The sequence below is a fragment of the Phacochoerus africanus genome, chromosome 11 (assembly GCF_016906955.1).
Source record: "Phacochoerus africanus isolate WHEZ1 chromosome 11, ROS_Pafr_v1, whole genome shotgun sequence".
Taxonomy (NCBI): Eukaryota; Metazoa; Chordata; class Mammalia; order Artiodactyla; family Suidae; genus Phacochoerus; species Phacochoerus africanus.
Genome location: NC_062554.1, coordinates 124734084 through 124757173, shown reverse-complemented (window position 1 = coordinate 124757173; position 23090 = coordinate 124734084). Strand labels below are relative to the sequence as shown.

The 23090-nt window shown below is 38.5% G+C and overlaps 1 long non-coding RNA gene across 1 annotated transcript; it reads right to left on the bottom strand.

The window, feature by feature from the left end:
* Positions 1-46: 46 nt before the first annotated feature.
* Positions 47-18794, bottom strand: LOC125111045 (uncharacterized). The gene is made up of 4 exons (XR_007130816.1): positions 18578-18794; positions 13528-13679; positions 9554-9647; positions 47-815 (listed from the first exon to the last, which is right to left on the bottom strand). It is a non-coding gene; the product is annotated as an uncharacterized LOC125111045 (long non-coding RNA).
* Between the last annotated feature and the right edge of the window lie 4296 nt (positions 18795-23090).

The window sequence follows — 23090 nt, the reverse complement described above, 5'->3', positions numbered from 1 at the left end:
TTGTGGTGCAGTGGGTTAAGGATCTGGCATTGTCACAGCAGCAGCCTGGGTTGCTGGCGTGGGGTTTGATCCGTGGCTCAGGAACTTCCACAGGCTATGGGTGCAGCAAAAGGAAGGAAGGAAAGAAGGAAGGAAGAGAGTTGAGAACTTCTGAGAAGAGAAGGGGGTCTTTTTAGCAGCACAAAATCTAGATATTATGCTTGCCTTTAGGTTCTAACGTCATGAAAAGCCTCTTGCCCCTCCCCTGCCACAGGACAGAGTAGAGAGGGAGGCCCATGTGCCAGTTATCAGGAGACTGCGATGCTCCATAGACAATCGGTTTAACAGAGAAAAACTATGTTCCAACCAGGTTTCCAAAGTGGTTGCAAACAGTTGTTGAAGATACTATTCTCAAAATCAGATCTTTAAACAATTATAAACAGAAACACAGAATTCTCTGCAGCTGGCATTAAAATCCTAAAAGGAGAGAATTACCATTTTGATGCAAACCAGCTTGAAAACAGAAGAGAAAAATGAAAGGGATGGATTGTGAAGTGTTGGCCATCGTTAAGAACCTGAAATTATCCCTCTTCTCTTTACAGTGTGAATAGTCTCTCTCTCTCTTTCTGATCTTAATTCACTCCCCGGACTTGAGCCAGCTTTGCTGTACAGCAGAATCCGTTCCCGTCTCAGCCCAGAGCTCTTGCCGGAGCTGCTGAGCCTACTCTGTTTGGATACCTCACAGACATTGATATTTTTCCTTCATCCTCCATCTCATCCCGCAAATCAGCTCTTTTTCTTACCTTCTTTGTCTTGGAAAATGACACCATCATTCACTAAAAAAAAAAAAGGAATTATTAAATCTTCCCCATTCACACACTTCCAATCTGTTAGTAAATCCCATCTATTTTCCTAATCATGTCTCCTATATCTTCCCTTCTCTTCAGCCTTACTTGCCATTATATCAAATCAGAGGCTCATAATCTCTCTGTGTGTTCCTGAAAGCTCATTTTAGCTGGTTTACCCGTACGTGCCTTTTAGTCAATTCTTACCAATGGCAGATAGACCTCTATACAGTGTAGATTTGAGAGTGTCACTCTCCTTTACACACACACACACACACACACACAATCCTCCTGTGGCTTTCCATTGTCTTCAAGATGGCATATTTCATTATCTGAGCCCAGTTAAACCCCATATTTTACCAGGCTCCGATCCTACCATAAATTATATTCCAGCCACACTAAATTGCTTACAGACCCCCAAACAGGACATATTCTCCATTATGGCCAAAGCCTTTGTTGTGCTACTTTTTCTGCCTTCAGAACTCACTTATCCACCTAGCCAACTCCCTCCTCCATTTCACCTTCCTTGCACCTCCCAGTCAGCTTTAAGCACCCCTCTTGTGTGTGCTCAGGACACACAGTGGGTCCACTCAACCAAAATCCTTACTTAACCCGCTCTATTGAAATTGCCAATATGGGGAGAAAGGCATCCAAAGAAAAACCTGTACCTCTTTCTCTAGTATTTTCCGATACCCCTGTTCTTTCGTCCATTTAGAGCAGATGGGCAGTCTATAGTCACTACCCTTGAGAGTGGGGCTGTTAAATAAAACATTCAAAGAGCAGGAAATGAGTTAATATTAGCTTTTTGAGTTTCCCCAAATAGACTCAAGTTGGCAGTTCATTGTTTAAAAGAGAATATTTTAAAAGATCAAAAGCCTAGGTTCAGAATGTCTTACAGCACAAAGTTTATTCGGATGTGGAAGATCTTACGGACTGGAGCCAGAGAAAAGGGAGTCAGAAGCAAGAGCAAGTAAGCCTCTGGCAAGTGACTCAGGGTGGGTGAGGGTGGCCAGGAGGGGAGGACAGCTTTCAAGAGCTTCACTTGCCACATCCAGGGAGGTAGCTGAAGGAGCTGGGAATGCACTGGTGGCTCAAAGGGACCTTTCAGCAGGGAATGGAAGGACATCCTGTGTCCTGCATGAATGGGTCACTGGAAATAAGATATGAGCCCAGACACCACGGCAGATGTCCACGTGTTAGACCACTGTGTTCCTCCCACTGAAGTGGAACCAGTGGTGTAAATGTAGCCCCAGGAAGAAGGGCAAGGGGGAAACCATGAATTGTCTCTTATTCTGAATTGTCTAGGAGTAAACTTCTCACTGTGAGCATAGGAGAGATCAGGACAGGACTTGATATGGTTATAGTAAGACAGTTAACTATCCTTGCTTCCTGGAGTTCCCGTTGTGGCGCAGTGGTTAACGAATCCAATTAGGAACCATGAGGTTGTAGGTTCGATCCCTGGCCTTGTTCAGTGGGTTAAGGATCTGGTGTTGCTGTGAGCTGTGGTGTGGGTCGAAGATGCGGCTTGGATCCCATGTTGCTGTGGCTCTGGCGTAGGCCGGTGGCTACAGCTCTGATTTGACTCCTAGCCTGGGAACCTCCATATGCTGCAGGAGTGGCTCAAGAAAAGGCAAAAAGAAAAAACAAAACAAAAAAACTATCCTTGCTTCCTGCATCGGTGACCTAAGATTCCCACCTGTGCATCTTGTCTAAAACCCAGCTTTCTTCTCTGGTTTGTGGGCTCCTGGAGGAGAGCGACCACTTACATTCATCTCTGTTACCCTAGTCCAGGCATAGTGTAGAGACTCAGTAACTTCTGTTCAAGTGAAAATAAAATGAATGAATAAGGAGACCTGGATGATGAAGGATGAGGATCTAGACAGAACAATGGCAGAGTAATTTCCCTTGGTCAGATATGATTTTCCTTAATGGAGTTAGAGTTGAAAATCAGAGATACTACAAAACTCCTAGAGGAAAACATAGGCAGAACACTCTTTGACAGAAATCACAGCAACATCTTGTTTGATCCACCTCCTAGAATAAATGACAATAAAGACACAAAGCAATGGGGCCTAATTAAACTCCAAAGCTTTTGCACAGCAAAGGAAACCATTAAAAAATGAAAAGAAAACCCAGAGAATGGGAGAAAATCTTTGCAAATGATGCAACAGACAAGGGTCTAATATTCAAAATATATAAACAACTCATACAACTCAACAGTTAAAAAAAAAAGCCAGTTGAAAAATGGGCATAAGATCTAAATAGACAATTATCCAAAGAAGACATGTGGAAGATAGGCACATGAAAAAATGTTCAATATCATTAATTATTAGAGAAATGCAAATCAGAATTACAATGAAATACCACTTCAAGGTTGTCAGAATGGCCGTCATTAACAAGTCAACAAACAACATGTTCTGGAGAGGTTGTGGAGAAAAGGGTACCCTCCCTCACTGTTTGTGGGAATGTAAATTGGTACAACCACTATGGAAAACAGTATGGAATGATCCTGCAGTCCCATTCCTGGGCATACACCCAGGACAAAACTTTCATTGGAAAAGATACACTCACACCTACGTTCAGAGCAGCATTATTCACAATAGTCAAGACATGGAAGCAAGCTAAATGTCCATCAACAGATGAAAGCATTAAGAAGATGTGGTACATGGAGTTCCCGTCATGGCTCATCGGAAATGAATCTAACTAGGAAGCATGAGGTTGCAGGTTCGATCCCTGGCCTCCCTCAGTGGGTGGTGTTGCCATGAGTGGTGATGTAGGTCACAGACACAGCTCAGATCTGACGTCGCTATGGCTGTGGCATAGGCTGGCAGCTATAGCTCCGATTAGACCCCTAGCCTGGGAACCTCCATATGCTGTGGGTGTGGCCCTCAAAAGACTAAAAAAAAAAAAAAAAAATGTGGCACATATATGCAATGGAATACTACTTAGCCATAAAAAAGATAAACTAATGCCATTTGGATGGAACTAGAGCTTCTCATACTAAATGAAGCAAACCAGAAAGAAAAAGACAAATACCGTATGATACCACTATTTGTGGAATCTAAAATATGGTACCACCTTACACTGGTCAGAATGGCTATCATTAACAAGTCAACAAATAACAAATGTTGGAGAGAGTGTGGAGAAAAGAGTACCCTCTTTCACCATTGGTGAACATGTAAATTGGTATAACTGCTATGGAAAACAGTAATGGAACTACCTCAGAAAATTAAATATAGAATTACCATATGATCCAGCAATCCCACTCCTGGGCATATATCAGGACAAATCTTTCCTTAGAAAAGATATGTGCACCCCTATGTTCATCACAGTGCTATTTAAAATAGCTAAGACATAGAAACAACCTAAACATCCATCAACAGATGAATAGATTAAGAAGTTGTGGTACATATATACAATGGAATACTACTCAGCCATAAAAAATAAGTTAATGCCATTTGCAGCAACATGGACAGAACTAGAGATGTTCATACTAAGTGAGATAAGCCAGAAAGAAAAAGACAAATACCGTATAATATCACTTATTTGTGGAATTTAAAATATGACACAGGAGTTCCTGCCATAGCTCAGCAGTTAGTGAACCTGACTAGCATCCATGAGGAGGCAGGTTCGATCCCTGGCCTTGCTCTGTGGGTTAAGGATCCAGCATTGCTGTGAGCTGTGGTGTAGGTCACAGACGCGGCTTGGATCTTGTGTTGTTGTGGCTCTGCTGTAAGCCGGTGGCTACAGCTCCATTGAATCGCTCGCCTGTGAACTTTCATATGCTGCATGTGCAGCCCTAAAAAGACAAAAAGAATAAAATAAAATAAAATAAAATAAAATAAAATAAAATAAAATAAAATAAAATAAATATGGCACAGATGACTCTATCTACAAAACAGAAACAGATCATGGCCAAGGAGGGCAGACTTGTGGTTCCCAAGGGGAGAGGGGAGGGATGGGGATGGATAGGCAGCTCGGGGGTTTTTTGGATGCAAACTGTGACATTTGGAGTGGGTGGGCAATGGGACCCTACTGTACTGCACAGGAACTGTGTGTGATTGGGTCACTTTGCTGTACAACAGAAAGTAAAGGAACATCGTAAATCAACTATACTTTAATGACAACGACAAAAAAGCATCATAAACAAAATGTGTATTATTTGTTTTTTGTCTAAGAAAAGCTTGTTCAAATTAGCAATGTGAATTTAGTCATTTTTATTTAATCTTACTGTTGAGATGATTATGACAGCTAAATGGAAGATTTGTTACACTGTCCACTGGGTATGAAGTCTAAAATTTACTTTAAAACACTTTAGCTTAGTATTGTGATATGTCTGCATGTGTGTGTTCACTTTAATTTACATGCTAGGAATAACTGATTAACATCCTAATCTGGACTAAACTGTTCAGAGGTACTTTGTTAGAATTTTATACCGAGGAGTTCACATTCCAGCGTACTTTGAGTGCTTCAGTTATCTCCACTGCCATTTCTACTGCAGGGGTTATACATGTGCATTCATGGCATTAGAAATAATTTTCAGAGACAATGTGAGTAGTGTCCAGTTGTGACTAGAGAGGTACTGACACCCCACCTGCACGTGAATCTATCACCTTCAGCATCCAAATACCTCCCAGTGTGATGGCCCAGCCTGGAAGTCCATTTGGACCTATGTCCTATCTCTCATCAGAGGCTCTACAGTCTGATTCTGACTTGATGGCTAGCTGATCCTCCCAAGAGAATATTTCGGGACCTGCCACTGGTGAGGTTGTCACACAGAGGGCCTGGCAGAGGGACCAAGAAAGGGAGCCAGTAAGAGTATACTGTATGACTCCTTGTGTTTGTGTGCTAATAAATGTTTTTGTGTGTGTGCTGCAGGATTTGGTTTGAGATTTGCCTTCCTTGTAATGGACCACTTGGTAGCAAGTTTCTTGGGAATGAGACCTACACCCTTCCTCTACCTCTTGGCATTGGAGGCCATCATTATTTGCCAAAAGAACCCAACAGTTGTGAATGACCAAACTGGTTTAGATGGATTGAAAACACAGCACTTAATACAATGCACACTATTAGTGCTTTTTCCTGATAATATTTCAGTTTTCCATAGATAAAGATATAGATACACATCTCACAACTGAAAAATTCCCACATTATTTCTCCTCATAATATCCTAACTCTAATATTTTCATAGCATGGCTGACCATTGGATATGGCATCCACAGGAATGCCACTGCACTCCTCATTTGAATTTCTTTCTGGCTTGGACTTTATCCTATTTATCTTGGATGCCCTCGAGCCTACAATAATATCTCTCCAGGAAGAGGCCCTCATCACTACATGTTTGCTGGCTGGAATGCTATGACACAAGCGAGATGAAAGACTACAGTGGTAGCAGAGTCTTCCTCAGTGCAAAGCCCTACCACCTTCTGAGATCACAGCTGATGACTGCAAGAAGAGAAGGGAAAAGGCAGTATTATCATGAAGCAGTGAACCGATGCCCAAAGCAGTTGGGAGCAAAACCCCACAACAGACACCACATGGCCATGAAGATGGAGAGAAGACAGACGGCTGATTGTAGGTTGCCTTCCCAGCACTGGGTAGGCAGCAGACTAAGAGAAGTATCATCCAGCTTTGCTGGGAGGAAGGAGACCACCACAGAGAGAGGACAGGTATCCCAAGAGAATGTTTTTACAACAACTAGATTTTTCAACGTGGTAGTCATGTCTGTCAATAAAACATGAGGTTGAAACACTACTGTCCTACTTGCCACAGATAAGGCTTGTGCACAGAGCATGACGGCTTGTTGCTAAAGAGGAGCTCTAACCCAGCACAAGGTCCTCGAGAAAGGCAGAGTGGGCTCTGAGAGAACTAACCTGGCTACAGAGGTTGGCACAGAGGCCCAGAGGAGAGTGAGGAGGTGCAGCTCCGTCACGGGTCACTAAATGGTCAGCACCTGGTGGCAGGCCCTTGTTTTGATGAAAGCCATTTGGGTTACAAAATGATCCAGACAGTTTGAGGAAAGGATGCAATTTGTGGGAAAGGTATTGGTAGGAACTTCACCCAGGCTGCAAGAGAGAACCAGGAATGGCTGTTACGATAAGCAGCTATTCTCGCCATTCGTCAACGGCCCCACGGTTGTTCATCAGGCATTACTGGTGTCTGCCCAAGAGCTTCACTGCTGACTTTCACACTATTCACGCTCTCCAGATGGCCTTTGCTCTGTTTTCTCAAACAGGGTGGGAGTAGCTGGACACAGACTCTTACACCTGAAGGGGATGTTAGAGAATCAAAATGGGCCCTTGACTCAAGTCACTCCCCGGATCCTTCCACCTCCCTCATCACCACCTACCCCACTACTGCTACCACCACCAATCACATCGCTGGCCAGTCATTCTAGAGCAGCACTTCCTACACTTGCCAGCCTCACAGAGTCATCTGGGGACACATTAAAAATATGCATCCTCAGGCTCCTCTATTAGAAACGCTGGGGTGGAGCCCAGGAACCTCTACTTTTATTCAGCATCCCCAGGACAAGTACAATTAGGAAAGCTTGAAGACTGCAGTTGTAGAATTTTATTTATTTAGCACCGGAACAGCCTAGGTGCTTATTATAATGCAGATTCCTATCTAAAAGCCCACAAAAGATTCCACTTCAACAATTCTGGTGCAGGACCCTAGGAATTGCAATTGAATCAACATCCCCAGGTGATTCTGATAGAGAGGCCCATGGGCTAGTGTGAGAAGCATTATTTTAGAGAGACGGCCCCATCTAACTTCACACTCTCAGTTTACAGTCATTATGGTCTGGGATTAGCTCTGTTCTAATCCATTCTGTGATGGGAGGGCCAGAGAAGGACTTCGGCCCCAAGGGGAGTCCCAGAGCCAGGGGACCAAAGCAGGTGGGCAGGAGGGGCAATGGGTAGAATGGTTAAGGAGATAAGTCACAGCAATAAAGGTAGAACTCACACTTAAATGAAACAGGAAAAGCTACATTTAAATAAGATGTGGGTAAACCAACCTTTATGTATAAATACTTGAATAACAAAAAGACTAAGAATTGTTCATTACCATATTGAGCCCTTATTTGGCCCCAAGTGCCCGAGGTATGCCATCTCCTTTAATATTTGCAAACATAATAATTTTGCAGTTTTGAGAAGACAACAAACTTATCCAAACACGTAGCACGTAAGTGGCAGAGTTTGGTCTCAAATCTAGGTCAAGTCAAATAACATGATTTTAACCATGTTGCAGCCATGGTACAACCAAGATGTACTTTAGCTAGAAAATGGGATTACTTCTGAAGTCAAGACAGATAAATCCACAAATGTAGTGTTATATACACTTAAAGAATTATGGATTCATAGAAGGGACTCTGAATTTGATCACAAGACCCTTTTGTGGTAAATAATAATAATAATCCATTCCCATAATTTATTGATTTTTCTAAGCTCAGATTTTAATAAATTGTGCTTTATTAAAGTTACACACCTGCAGGGTCTAGGAGGACCCGAGAACTCCCCAAATGTGCAAATAATTGAAAGATGTAGAACTGATGTGAAAGGAAGCCAGTTAAGTATCAATGACTAAATAATTTCCTACTCCTGTGGAAACGCTGCTGCCGAAATAAATCAGACAGCTGTTGGCTCTGTGCCGGGCCTCCGCCTCCGTCAGCACCACGTTCCAGATCCTCCTGGTGCATTGTTCAGCACAGCCCCGGCTGCATCCACACTACAGCAGAGGCCACTCACTCAGGTGTCCTGGTGTCCCCAAGCCACAGGGTTCAGGACTGTGTTCCCGGGTTGGGGCCTTCCAGAGTAACCAGGCCCGCTCCATCTGGCCAGGCTGCATAGATTCCTCCAGAGAAGCAAGAAGAGGCAGGGTCTGACCTCTCATTTTCTGCCAACTTGCTGTGTGTTGAGAGCAAATAGCTATAATCAAAATGCCTCCTGTTGACTTTGCGAAGCCTAAGAGGAGGAGTTTACAAGTGCTAAACACATGTTTCCAAATCCTCATCTTTGAAGCAGGCCTTTGAGGGGGAATGAAAGAACAACATAGCAAGGTGTGGCAGCTGAAGGCCAGAGGGAAACCGAAAAATAGAGGTGTATCTCCAGCCCCATCTCCCACCCTCCCCCTCTCCGCCACCATCCACTCCCAGCAGATCCTAGTCCCAGGAAGTTTGGGATACTTGGGAAAGGCCTTTATTTTGCATTTGGTCTAGTCCAATCATAAACACAGATAAGAAACAAGTGCTCTTAGGAGTGCTGTTTCCTTGAACTCTCTGAATATAAATGACAAAAATAATAATAAATAAGTAATCCCCAAACCACAGATAACCTCCCTACTGTCAGAGAGCAGCTTGAATAACTGGCTCCTAAATAACTGAACTCTTTTGGTTCTTTCATTAGTCGCTTTATTAACAAGTATTTATGGGCTACTATCTGTAAACCCACCACTGAACTGAGAAAGAATCAGAAATATATGTGTTGAACGTGACTTCAAGAAGCTCACTGTTCAGAGGACATGGTCAGATTAATAATCAGGGGAAAATGCAAGGCAGTAGGATCTTGAGAAAAGGGAAAAATGAGTAAGATGGACCAGAGGTATCAAGGGTGGCTTCATGGAGGAGGCAGGCTTCGAGCTTATTAGGATTTGGAGAGCAAGAGAAAAAAGTCCTGAGGGGCAATCAGTGGCAGAGAAGAGGATGAAAGGCATCCCACCTTTCCACTTACCAAAATCTTTTCATTCCAGCTCAGCTCTGGCTTGCCCTTGCAGTCTTCCACCAGTGAGGACTGTGAAGATTAATACCTGCAGATTTCTTTGAGTCTTCAGAGAAAACAAGTACATACACAAAATTACAAAAAGCATCAATGGGGATGCATTACATAAATTGCAATTAAAGAATTATGAACTTAAAAAAGGGTAACATCCTATATTCCTAATAGCATGGAATTAGGAAAACTAACCACCACATACATTTCACCCTTCTCTTTGCTTGGACAGGTTTAAAATGTTAACTTCTAGAGGAAACAATTAATTGGAAGGGTAAGAGCAAATACTCCTGTCTATAAGCAGGGATTTATTTCCTCTCTACTGTATAAACCAGACAGCTGCATTTAGAGTAGATACATAAGATTCCATTGTAATTGTAGACATTCCTAACCTACCATTTTCTGAACATTTCGAAACACTGAAAAGGTAGCTGGAAAGAGAGCTTGCATCATATTTGATTATGGAGAGGCAGCATTCCATGATGTTAGGTGAAAGCTATATTGAAACCCTACACCTGCTTGCAAATAGAATTTTAACTGGCAATTTGGCTTCTAGGTAGTGTATTATGGCTTATAAAATAAATTAATCTTTTTTCTTTCATACAGAACACAAGGCCAAAATCAGTGCCAAGTCTGTTCCCCAGAATTACTTGGCAGTGTTCCCAGATGTTCCGACAGTCTTGAAGCAAAAGCTTTCCAATTCATTTGCTAGGTGGTGCTTTTATTTTTTTCTTCCAGTTTACCAGACTTCAGTAGGTCTCACCCTTCCCAGTATCATTGGACAAGAGTATTTTCAATTCTTTCCTAGTGTCTTATTCTCCCAAGTGTGAGGTCTTTCTGAGACTGACCTTGTTATTCTAGTCTGTTATTCTCTTCAAGATTACATGGTTATATTACTCTCTTAAGCAGGCAAATCTGAGCCCAAGTGGATTCATATTCAACTTAAAATATGTTCCCCAGGTTTGGGATTGGCATATGTACACTGTGGCACATGGAATGGTTGGCCAACAGGGACTTGACGTATAGCACAGGGAACTCTACCCAATAATATATGATAATCTATGTGGGAAAAGAATCTGAAAAAGAATGGATGTGTGTGTATATATATTTTGTTGCACAGCAGAAATTATCACAACATTGTAAATCAACTATACTTCAATAAAACTTAAAAGCCACAAAAAAATGTTCTCTAGAATGTCAAGTTTCTAAAGATATTAATAGATATTCCATGAGATAAGGTGATGTCACATTAAAAAAAAGAAATACTTCAAACACTCTACATCTCTATGAAGGGATTTGCAAAGCACACTGGCTGAGAAAAAACTTAGAGAAATCAAGTAGGAAATATATTTCATTTGGTTAAGCAAAACTGACTTGACTACAGAATTCTTCCTCTTTCTCCCTCTTTCTCTTTCCTTCTTTATTTCTATAAGATTCCTGGAACATAGTAATAATAATAATAATAATCGCTATTTCTACTATTAATACAATAGTTTTAATCTTATTCTGAACCACATAAGAATCTTAGAATGTTGTCATGTCCGTTATCACTGTCCATAAATTATACTCTACTTTCGCTTGATATTAAGCTTGAGACATTGGACATTAACTTTACCATTGTACATGGTCAATATTTATGCTTTCCATTTTTCATGTATTACAAATCTTCCTTCTGACAAGAAGTATCTTTTGTGAAGATGTATTGGTATCCTGTGTCATAAAGTGTCTTTTTTTCTGCCTTTATTTTTGAAAGATTGTATTACTAAATATGCAAATTTCTTATAGTACTTTGAAAATTTATTTTCACATCTTTTGGGTTCCACTCTTATTTCTGAGAAGTCAGCTATAAGTCTTTGCAGATATGTCTCCCCTGACCCTATCTCCCACTGTTTTTCTGCTTCTGTTATCTTCTCAAAGTTTTTATTGTTCTAAATTTCCACTCTGTTGTATATTTCTTTTTACTGATGATATTTGACACTTGAGGGAATCTGAAGGTTGATGCTCTTTACCCCCTTCTGGAAAATACTTACTTATTATGTCTTTTAACACTGAATTTCCCCCAATTATCATTTTTTTCTTAAAACTCAAATTACAAGTATGTTCAACCTAAGTCTTTCCTCCATGTTTCTAAATCTCTTTTTCATATTTCTCTTTGCTTTGTTTCTGTCTCACGTTATGTGCAACTTCTTCAACTTTACCTTCCAAATCACTAATTGTTTCTTTGACTGTGCTTAACAGACTGTTAAATCCATTCATCCAGATTCTACTTTCAATTATTATAATTTTGTTCTGCAGATCCTTTCCAAAACCATTTTTCCAATTCTATTGCTTTATATATTCATTTATACATATTTATTTTTATTATATATTTGGTATTTGATAATTATATCATCAGTCTTTGCAAGTATAATCCTGTTTTGTTTTGTTTTTGCTGTTTTTGTTTAATCTAATTCATGGTTGTATGTTTCATATGTGTGCAGTGATAATTTAATGCATCCACAGAATGTAGAACTATAACTGTGGAATTTCTTTGAGGCTTAATTGTCACATTTATTCTTCAGAAATGATCTGTGTTTGTTTCTCCTAGACAGGGATCTTTGCCCCATTGGATATAATACCTATTATAAAGCTATAGTAATTAAACTATGTGGTGTTGTTATGGGTTAGACAGAGTTCAGAAACAAAGGTTCACATATATGGAAAGCTGATATATGACAGAGGCAGCATTGCAGACACTGGACAAAAGATGATCCTTATTGATTTATTTCTTAATCAATAAATTGTGCATGATAACAAATAAAATGAGATCCAAGTGGGATTGCACCATAAAGATGTGTCTTAACCACATCTGGTATTTGATGAAGAGGGATTATAAGAGAGCTAAAATGAACAGCAATCATTCTTTCACTGAGACCCATATATCAGCTTCAGGATTGGTATGAACCCAGATAGTATATATTGCATGTGTATGCATAAAAAATTGTAGGGAAAATAGGGATTATATTTGTAAAAAAATTTTTTCAGTCATCATAATTGGTGATGATAGAATTGGCATTCCTTTCCTGTAACTGTTATATGTGTAATATAAGAAAAGAAAATAAGTAATTGTGGGATGTTCTAACTGTATTTTCCCTTGTATCCTTGAGAACCAGGATTCTCAATGTGGAAGAAAGGAGATAGAGATGTAATCCAGAGGAGGTTAAGTAAAAATTCTTGTGTTCCTGAATGCAATTGGAAATATCAGAATAAATAGCATAAACACATTTTCTTTGTATCTATTTACCTACCTATCTATCGTGTATATATCTGTGTATCTATCTATCTATCTATCCATCCATTCACTGAAAATGCCATGAAGCAATCACTAACCAGTGACATCCTGCATACCTATCTTCAGACTATGGTCTTGAAATGTCATTTCCTATTAAGAGAAATCAGTGTTTCCTGGAAAAATGTGACATACCTCAAGGAAACTATTAAAGACCACTAAGATTATGTCAAAAGAACTCAGAAGCCAATTTAAGGAGACTCCCATTTTATTCCATTCCATTCCCATATTCTATTTCCAAAGATGGGACAATTTGAATTTCAACAAGGATAAGACTGTAATTGATTAGAACCAACAAATATTTTTAAGTCTATGCATTTCTAGAGACATTTGAAAAGCTGGATGGTAAGAAATTGAATCATCTTGAAAATAGATTAAATAAAACAGAAAAAAATCAAACACTTATCTTTGCTTTCCTTTCAGAACTGTACCACTGAAAAAATTGAACAGCAAGTGAAGGGAAGCTTCTCTTTATAAAAATTCCAAGCAGTAAAACAATAGAGTTAGAATATTACCATTTTTCTAACATCATAAAAGAAAAATAACCAGATATTTTATGTTTGTTAATGAAAAAACATTCCATCCTTTGATTCAAAAGGCATCAAACCTGAGTCTGATTAAGCCCCTGGATCCAGCTTCCAATTTGCAGAAATATACGGGTCTTGTTGAACTGCACCATGAGTAGGCAATCAGCAAAATCCAGACAATGGGAAACTATAGTTCAAATGGCATAGATTCTTCAACAGAAGGATGGAGTACCTATAGCACATATCAAGTTTTAAAAAGAAATCATACTATATGCACATTTTTGTATCTTGCTTCTTTCACTCAGAGTAATGCTTTTGAGATTCATCTATGCTGCTGTGCATTATTTCTAATAGCCAAGGCATGTAAACAAACTATGTGATCATTGATGGGTGAATGGATAAAGAAGTTGTGTGTGTGTGTGTGTGTGTATACACACACATATACATATGTATATATAGAATATAAATCTTTGGTCAGATATATGTATTGTAAATATTTCCTCCCTGTCATGGCTTGCCTTTTCATTTTCATAATGTAGTCTTTGAAAGAACAGATTTTTTTTCTATTTCAATAAAGTATGCTTAATAATTTTTTCTTTTATGGTTTATATTTTTTGAACTACCTAAAAAATTTTTGACTATCTGAAGGCCATGAAGATTTTCTCCTATATTTCCTTCTAAAAATTTTTTTTTGTCGTTATCCTTTAATATATAAAGTATCCGTAGTGATGTCTCCTCTTGTTATTGGAAGCTAGTAAGTTGTGATTTCACTTTTTTTAGTCTTGATATTTGAGGTTTATCAATTTATCATTTTAAAGAACTTGCTTTTGATCTTACTATTTTTCTCTAGTATTTTCTATAACATTATTTTGATTTTACAGTTCTTTTTCTAGATTTTTATATTGGAAAATCAACTAATTTACTTTATTTACTTCCTCTTTTTAAACATAAGCTTTTAAAACTATAAATTCTCTATAAGAGTGTTTTACAGACTAAAGAGCTAAGTGCTTTAGCTGTATCCCCCAAATTTTGACATGTTGTATTTCATTTTTATTCGGTTTTAAATATGTTTAAATTCTCTTGTGATTTCTTCTCTGACCCATGGATTACTTAGAAATGTTTGCTTTATTTCCCAACATCTAAATATCTTCTTTCTGTGATTTCTAATTTCATGTTGGACAGAAATAGTTTGTATGATATCTATCCTTTTTAAAATTTATTGACATCCAGAGAATGTCTTATTTTAGTAAATATTCCAAGGACGCTAGAAAAGAATGTGCATTCTATTGTTATTAGGTGGAGTATTTTATAAATGTTGATTAGGTCAAATTGGTTGACAAAGTTGCTCAGGACTTTAATATATTTATTAATTTTTTATATGTTTAGCTCTCTTAATTACTGAGAGAGAAATTTTGAAATCTCCAACAATATTTGCGGATTTTCCTATTTCTCTTTCAGTTCGGTTAAGTTTTGCCGTATTTTGGAGCTCTATTTTGACATGTAAATGCATTAGGATTGTTATATCTTCATAGTAAATTGACTCATTATCATTATAAAATATCTCCCTTTATATTTTTCTGAAGTCTACTTCAACTTCTTTTTATTTATTTTTTGCATGGGCTAACTTTTACCATCATCTTACTTTTTAAAAAATAATAGTTTTATCGAGATATAATTTACATACCATACAATTAACTCATTTCAAAATGTACAATTCAGTGTTTTTGGTATAGTCACAGTTATACAACCATCCTGACAAACAATTTTGGAGTATTTTCATCACCTCATAAAGAAGCCACATATCCTTTGGCAGTTACTCCTATTTTCCCTACCCGCCCAGCCCTTGGCAACCACAAATTTATTTTCTGTCTCTATGGATTTTCCTATTCTGGACATTTTATATAAATGGAACAGTACAATATGTAGGCTTTTGTGTCTGGCTCCTTTAGCATATTATCAAGTTTTATTCATGTTGTAGCATGGATCACTATTTCATTTATTTTTATTGCCAAATAATCTTCTACCATATGAATTTCTCCCATTTTACTTATTTAGTCATCAGCTGATGGATATTTGAGTTGTTTTCATGTTAATTATTGTAAATAATTTTACTATGAATATTCATGTACAGGTTTTAGTATGGACGTATGTTTTCATTTCTCTTGGATATACACATAAGAGTAGAATTGCTGAGTCATATAGTAACTCTATGTTTAACATTTTGAGAAACTGCCAGATTGTTTCCCAAAGTGGCTGCATCATTCTGCAATCCCACCAGCAGAGTATGAGGGTTCCAATTTCTCCACGTTCTCATCAACACATGTTATCATGTCTTTGTTTATTCTAGCCATGACAGGCTATCATGTGGTGCCTTATTGTGGTTTTGATTTGCCTTTCCCTGATGGCAAATGATGTGGAACAGCTTTTCATGTGCCTATTGGCCATTTCTGTATCTTCTTTAGAAAAATGTCTACTCAGATCTTTTGAACATTTTTAAAATTGAGTTAGTTACATTTTCATTATTGAGTTGTAACAGTTTTTTATATATTCTAAATATAAGGCCCTTGTAAGATATACAATTTACAAATATTTGTCCATGCTGCGGATGATCTTTTCATACTCTTGATGGTGTCCCTTGAAATGGATGATTTAAATCTTGATGATGTCCAATTTATCTATTTTTTCCTTTTGCTCCTCATATCAAATCTTCTATTATTTTCCTTTAACCTATCTGTGTCCTTGGATGTAAAATGGGTTTCTTATAAATAGCACAGAGTTGGATTTTGCTTTTTATTCAATCCTCAAATCTGTCTTAATTGAGGCATTTGGATCATTTACATTTAATACAGTATTCAATATGTTTGGATTTAAGCCTACAATTTTTTTATTCTTTTCTATTCATCCCATTCACCACTCATTTATTTATTTGCTCTCTCTTTTTGCATTAATTCACTATGTTTTAGCATTCAATTTTGTCTCAGTTGTCAATTTTAGTTGTCATGTCAATTTTTCTCTATCTTATTACCTATACCTCTTTTTTAATGGTTGCTCTAGGATTTACAAAAAAATGTTTAACTTATCAAAACTACCTTCAAATAATATTATATCAATTCATATACAAAGCCCTTACATGGTGTTTCCACTTCACTGCAATTTTTTGTTATCTGTTTTACTTCTACATTTATTATAAACCCCAAACAACATAATAATAATAATAATAATTATTAAAATAATAATAATATTTTAATAATAATATTATCATTATTTTATTATTACTGTAAAAGGTTAACTATAAAGAAATTTTAAAATAAAAATAATTTTATATTTATCTACATATTTACTGTTGCTCTTAATTCTTTCACATAAATCTATATTTTCATCTTCTGTGATGTCTTCTGCTTGAGTACCTTTAAAAAAAAAAACCATTTCTTGTAATGTAGATCTCCTGATGAATTGTCATAGCTTTTGTTTGGCTGAAAAAAATTTTTTACCATATTTTTGAAGAATATTTTAGTTGCATATGGATTTCCCCTTTTAGGATTTTTAAAGATGTCAATCCATTGTCTCCTGATTTACATAGTTTCTGACCAGAGGTATACAATAATTCTTATCTTTCTTTCTCTATACAGATGATATTCTTTGGTGGCTGCTAAGATTTTTTTTAACCACTGGTTTTTAGCACTTTGTAATGTGCCTTGTGTCACTCTATATTTTGGTACTTGTATGTGTGTGATATCTTGTTTGATGTTCTCTGAGCTCCATGGATCTGTGAGTTTATAGTTTTAATCAAATTTTGGGAAGTTTCAGCCATTGAGTCTCTTAATATGTTTGCTTTCCTCATCCCTCTCTCTTTTCATTCTGGGACTCCAATTAACTGTATCTTGGACTTCTTGATATTACCTCAGAGGTCACCAAGTATTTGTTCTTTTTTTTAAAGGCATTGCTCTCTGCTTTATTTTGGATAGATTTTACTGCTATATCTTCAAAGTCTTTCATCTTTTTTCTTCCGCAATGTTAAACTGCTATTAATCCCATACTGTGAATTTTTCATTTCAAATATTTAAATTTTCCATTCCAAAAATTAATTTTAATTATTTTTTATATATTCCATTTCTCTTCTCGCTATGTTCATGTCTTTCTTTACAAACTTGAGCATTATGTTAATAACAGTTCTATCATCCCAGAGTTCCCTGGTGGCCTAGCAGTAAAGGATTTGGCATTATCACTGCTGTGACTCAGGTTCAGTCCCTAGCCCTGGAACTTCTGCAGGCTGTGAGTACAGCCAAAAACAAAACAACAAGCAAAAACCACTTCTATCATCCTACAACTTCCAGCATCACTGTAATTTATGGATCTATGCCGGCCTATAGATCTTGCACTGGCCTACGCCAGAGCCACAGCAACTGGGATCTTAGCCGCGTCTGCGACCTACACCCAGCTCACGGCAAAGCTGGATCCTTAACCCACTGAGCAAGGCCAGGGATCGAACCTGCAACCTCATGGTTCCTAGTCGGATTCGTTAACCACTGAGACACAACAGGAACTCCTTAATGACTGTTTTTAAGCTTTTATAAGTAGTGTTAAAGTAGTCTTTACTCTAGGAATAGTTCATACCCATTTCCAAGGTGTGACCTCTCAGGAATCCCCACTAAATTCCCCAAAGATTCTCCACAGTGGAGGATCAGAATTTGAACACTTTCATCCCTGTGCAAGGTTATAACTACCCAGCATTCTTTGAACAGTTTTGTATAATTTTACGCTATGCATGTGTAGCCCAGTACTTAGCAAAGATTCAAAGGCACCTTAAGGTAGATTTTTGGAGGTTTTTTAAAAAGCCTTCCTCATTTCTGCAACTTCCAGAACATGTTTTTAAAATTCAATAAATTAAATTCATAAATGACTATTATTTCTTAAACATACCTAAAAACATACACGCTAATACAAACATCTAAAAATAGACCACAACAAATATCTAATCTATCATACAAGTGATACTATGCATTACTATGTTACTCATATTGAAAACTTACACCTGTATACTTGCATCAATAAAGTAAGTGAAGAAATGAGTATCATTCCTTTGGTACTTCCTAACCAAATAAGTTTATTTTTATCCAAATGATAGATTACCTTACCAGACTCCGCCCTGCCATATCCCTTCACGCTGCTCAGTGACGATTTCTAGGTCAGCTGCTAGTTCAGACACTCTGTAGCTCCAAGTGCTTGTTCTCCTCAAGAGCAAGTCTCAGTCTAGGCAATTTCAGAGAGTAAACTATGCCACTAACTCTGTTTGGATTCTGCAAAATCAGAATCTGAAAAAAGAATTTCAGTACAAGTAATTTATTTGGGAGGTGACTACAGGATGGACATTGGACGAATAGGAAAAAGAGACCTAAAGCCAATAAAGTATGAGTTAATGAATTGTGGGGGACTGAGATCATGCTAAGAAAAAAAAATAAAAGGATGGAACATCCCTAAGAACTAGTCTTCTGAAGGAATAGAAAGCTAAATTCTTTATTCACTTACTCCCATTCTTTTTGGGGGAGGGCTGCTCCTGGAGCATTGGCCCCAAGCACTGTTGGCTACTCCACTCCTCAGAGCATAGGGAGCTCGGCTGAGCTTTGTCCTACTAGACAATGCCATCAGTCAGAATCACAGCAATTCACCAGCGTGTTTGGGAACCACAGGCAGGTGACCTCCAGGATAGGTGGAGGGGTTACAGGGAGGCATCCGCAAGGGTCCCCTTTTCCTTAGAAACGGGAACTCATTCAAATCTCCTTTTCTGTTTATACTAATCAAGCCCAACCACATTAACATCAAAAAAGAAGAAGGGTAATAAAAGTCAGGTGTTCCCTACTGGAAGCTTGACCCTGTGCAATACTGTGGGGTGAGGAGAGAGAAAAAACAGTTACTAACAGTTGCTGAGTGGGCAAAGGTTAAGAAAACAGTCCATAAGCAAGCCAAACATTTGGCCTCTTCAGCAGATTCCTTCCTTTAACCTTCTGATCATCTGGCACGAGGTCTGTGATGCAGCTGGGTCTCCATGGCAGTCAGACTTAGGGTTATTGTATTTATATTGGGAGTGGGTGTGTGTGGTGTGCTTTTTAAAGGAAGGGACACAGCCCTAAATCTGTTCCCAGAGAACCATTGTGGCCATTGTCTTCTCAGTTGGTCAAGTTTTCCCCAAGGGAGGTGAAGGGAAAAAAGGCTTCCCATAGCACACAGGTGGCACAAGGACTCAAGCCAAGACAAGCGCCACAACCATCAACTCATTTTAATGCCTGCAAGAACCCTGCCCAAACTGATGCAATAGAGTCACCCTTTTATCATTACTTTTAATTTTTAAGTAACTCTTAGAGAAAACAGTACTCAGGATAGATCCATTTGATGGCAGAGTTAGGGACTCCAGGAAGATAATTTCACAAATACATTTACCTTCACCATCTCTAAATCCTGAAGTTCCTTGAGAGAAGAGATGCCTTTATTTTTGCAATGAGAGATAAATCTTAATTACAAGTAGTACCGCGATAGGTGACAGCCTGATTCAACTTCATTTATTTATTAATTTAATAGTGTCAAGCACTGTTTGAGGTGCTGGGGATATTAGAGTGAACAAAATAACCCAAGCACCTGTCTTCGCATGGGCGATAGTTATTTGGACGAGATCAGCAATAAAAACTTAAATATAAAATAATCGAGTGGTCGTAATTGCCAAGGCTCATGATAAATCAAGATAAAGGGTATCAGGAATGCAGAAGTGCTGGGTTTTATCTATAGTAGGTGGCTTCTTTAATAAGGTAACTTTTGAGCACATTAAGAAGTAAAGTAAGAGTGGATGCCAACCAAATGCATGTGAGTCTTCCAGACTGAGAGACAGCATGTGCCAAGACCCCAAGGTAGGGCCAGGACTCATAATTCAAGTACAGCAAGGGACCAAGAGCAAGTGAGATAAGAGAAGTTATAAGAGAGAGATTTGGGTGGGGTCAGGGCACCTGCAAAGGACATAGAGCCAATGAACAAGTGAAGGAATTTTGTCGTTGCTCTCAGTGACATATGAAGCCATTATACCTTTAAAAGAACCCTCTACCTGCTGTAGTGCCACTGGAGTGGAAGAGTGAAGCAGTTTGGATGTGGTTATAACAATCCAGGCAAGACGGTGGAGGCTTGGACCAGGGCAGTGCAACAGTTGCAGAGGTGAGAAGAAGGCACTGAATTGGAGAAATATATTGATATTGAACTATATGGATATTGTTGATAGTAGAGCCATAGGATTTGTTCATACAAATATGGGATAAAGAGAGGATTCAAGGATGATTTCAAGATCCTTGACTTAAGCAACTAGAAGGGTGGAGTCACCATTTACCAAGATGGGGAAAAGCGTGAGAGAAGCACGCTTTTAGAAAACACCTTTAGTTTTGGTCCTAGTAAGTTTGAGACATCTATTAGGCATCCAAGCGGAGATGTTAAGTAGGCAGCTGAATATATGTGTCTGGATTTCTGGGACAGAGTCTTGACTGGAAATATAAATTCAGGAATCATATTTAAAGCCATGCAACTAGCAGTAATCACCAAGGGCGTGGGTGTAGTTATGGAAGAGAAGAGGTCCAATGACTGAGCCTCTGGCTGAGAGTCAGGGAAAGGAGAAGGAACCAGTAAGAGAGACAGTGAAGTAGCAGCCCCTGAGGTAGAAGGAAATTCTGCCCAAATATTAGCCATGGTTTCCTTGTTGGCTTCTCAGTAAGAGTTAATTTTAGATCAGAGTAAAGTAGGTTTTTTTAAGAAGGAGTTGGGAATGATTTTCCTTGGATGAGTAGTCCTTTACTGATACCATGAGTTGGTGGATACAACAGGTTTTAATCTTAGGTCCACTTGGCTGCTTGAGATAAAACATTCTCTTGGAAAACTGGTCCCTGAGTTTGCTGTGGCTTTGGAAGTGGCTGCTTTCCACAGTTTATACTCTTTTGCCTGGTTGTTTTTGAAGTGTTTACACTGCCCTCTCCAGCTAAAATTGCTAGGCTGACTTTGTTTCATCTGGACTTTATATTACACCATAATGATTAATCTACTTGGTCTGTGCCAAAGTCAGCTAGCAACTAAGTACCACTTGCAGTTTCCACATCCAATAAAGTAATTCATCCTGGCCTGGAGTTTGTACTTGATAAGTGTCTAATCTTTGTCTACAGTGCTGCTGGGACCTTGGGTATAACAGCATGACAGTGAGAGATTCTTAAAGTTCATTTCATTTCTTTTTGTAAGTAAAAAGCTTTTACTAATGCTAATATAGGAAAGAATCTTTTATTGCCATAGCAAGAACCTTAAATAATTAAATTTGTGTATATTAGAAAGTACAATTAACAAAAACTACAATGATGATTTGGGGTAAAGCTTTGCAACATGTGGCTGGACTATTACATAAAGGTTTATTGTGATTTATTTGGAGGTGTTTCCTTCTTTTCTTTCCAGCAGATCCAACAGTGGTATGCCTTCTAATCAGTGGCATCTTAGATGTGATGAAATACAGTACCCTTAAAATGGCACTCATAACCAGGAACTTTTGTGATTAGATTTCCATTTTCTTTACAAACACGATTCTGTAGCTAGCCGGTCAATAATTCCCCCAAATAAAAGACACAGAAGGAAAAAAATAAAATTTAAATTAAGCATCGTATTTTCCGTTTGTACTAAAATTACATTATTATGTGATTAAAGTTAATTTCTTACTCTCTTTCATCCCCTATATAATTTTTAACTTTGAGGGAGGGGCTTTATGGACATGGGAATGAGACTGATAAAACTCAAAGAGAAAGAAAGGGCCAAGAGAGTAGTCTACCTCTTACCGAATTTGATCTTCCCTTCCTGAGGCAAGGAGGGCAGCATGGAGCTGCCTCTCACAGTGGGCGAGGTCAATGCTGCTGCAGAGGAGTGGGTGGGAGCCCTTGACCACAACGGTTCTGCTTCCGCAGGACATGTTCAGGACTCCTGAAGGATGGGGCGTGTATGAGTATGTGTGTTTTGAGTTAGATGTCTTTATGTGTATTTTCCAGTTGTGGAAACTGAAGTTCAGGGAGAATTTTTTAAATTTCTCATTAAAAAAATTTTGTGTGTGTGTGTCCTTTTAGGGCCACACCTGCAGCATATGGAAGTTCCCAGGCTAGGGGTTGAATCAGAGCTGTAGCTGCTGGCCTACACCACAGCCATAGCAATGCCAGATCCCAGCTGCGTCTGCGACCATCACCACAGCTCATGGCAACAATGGATCCTTAACCCACTGAGTGAAGCCAGGGATTGAACTTGCATCCTCATGGATACTAGTCAGATTCGTTTCCACTGAGCCATGATGAGAACTCCCTCAAGGAGAATTTGGTCCCTCAAGAGCACACAATCGGCAAGTAGTAAAGCCAGGATTCGAACTCAGGTCAGACTAATTTCAAAATTGGTATTATTAAACCCTCTTCAATATTGCCTCCTGATTCGATCTTATTTTTTTAAGTGTACAGTTCAATTACTTGAAGTATATTTGAGTTGTACAGACATCACCACCCATCAACTGTGCAATATTTTCATCACCAATGAGAAACCCTGTATTTTCTAGCCATCAATTCCCAACCCTACCATTCTGCCAGCTCTGGACAACCCCTAGCTT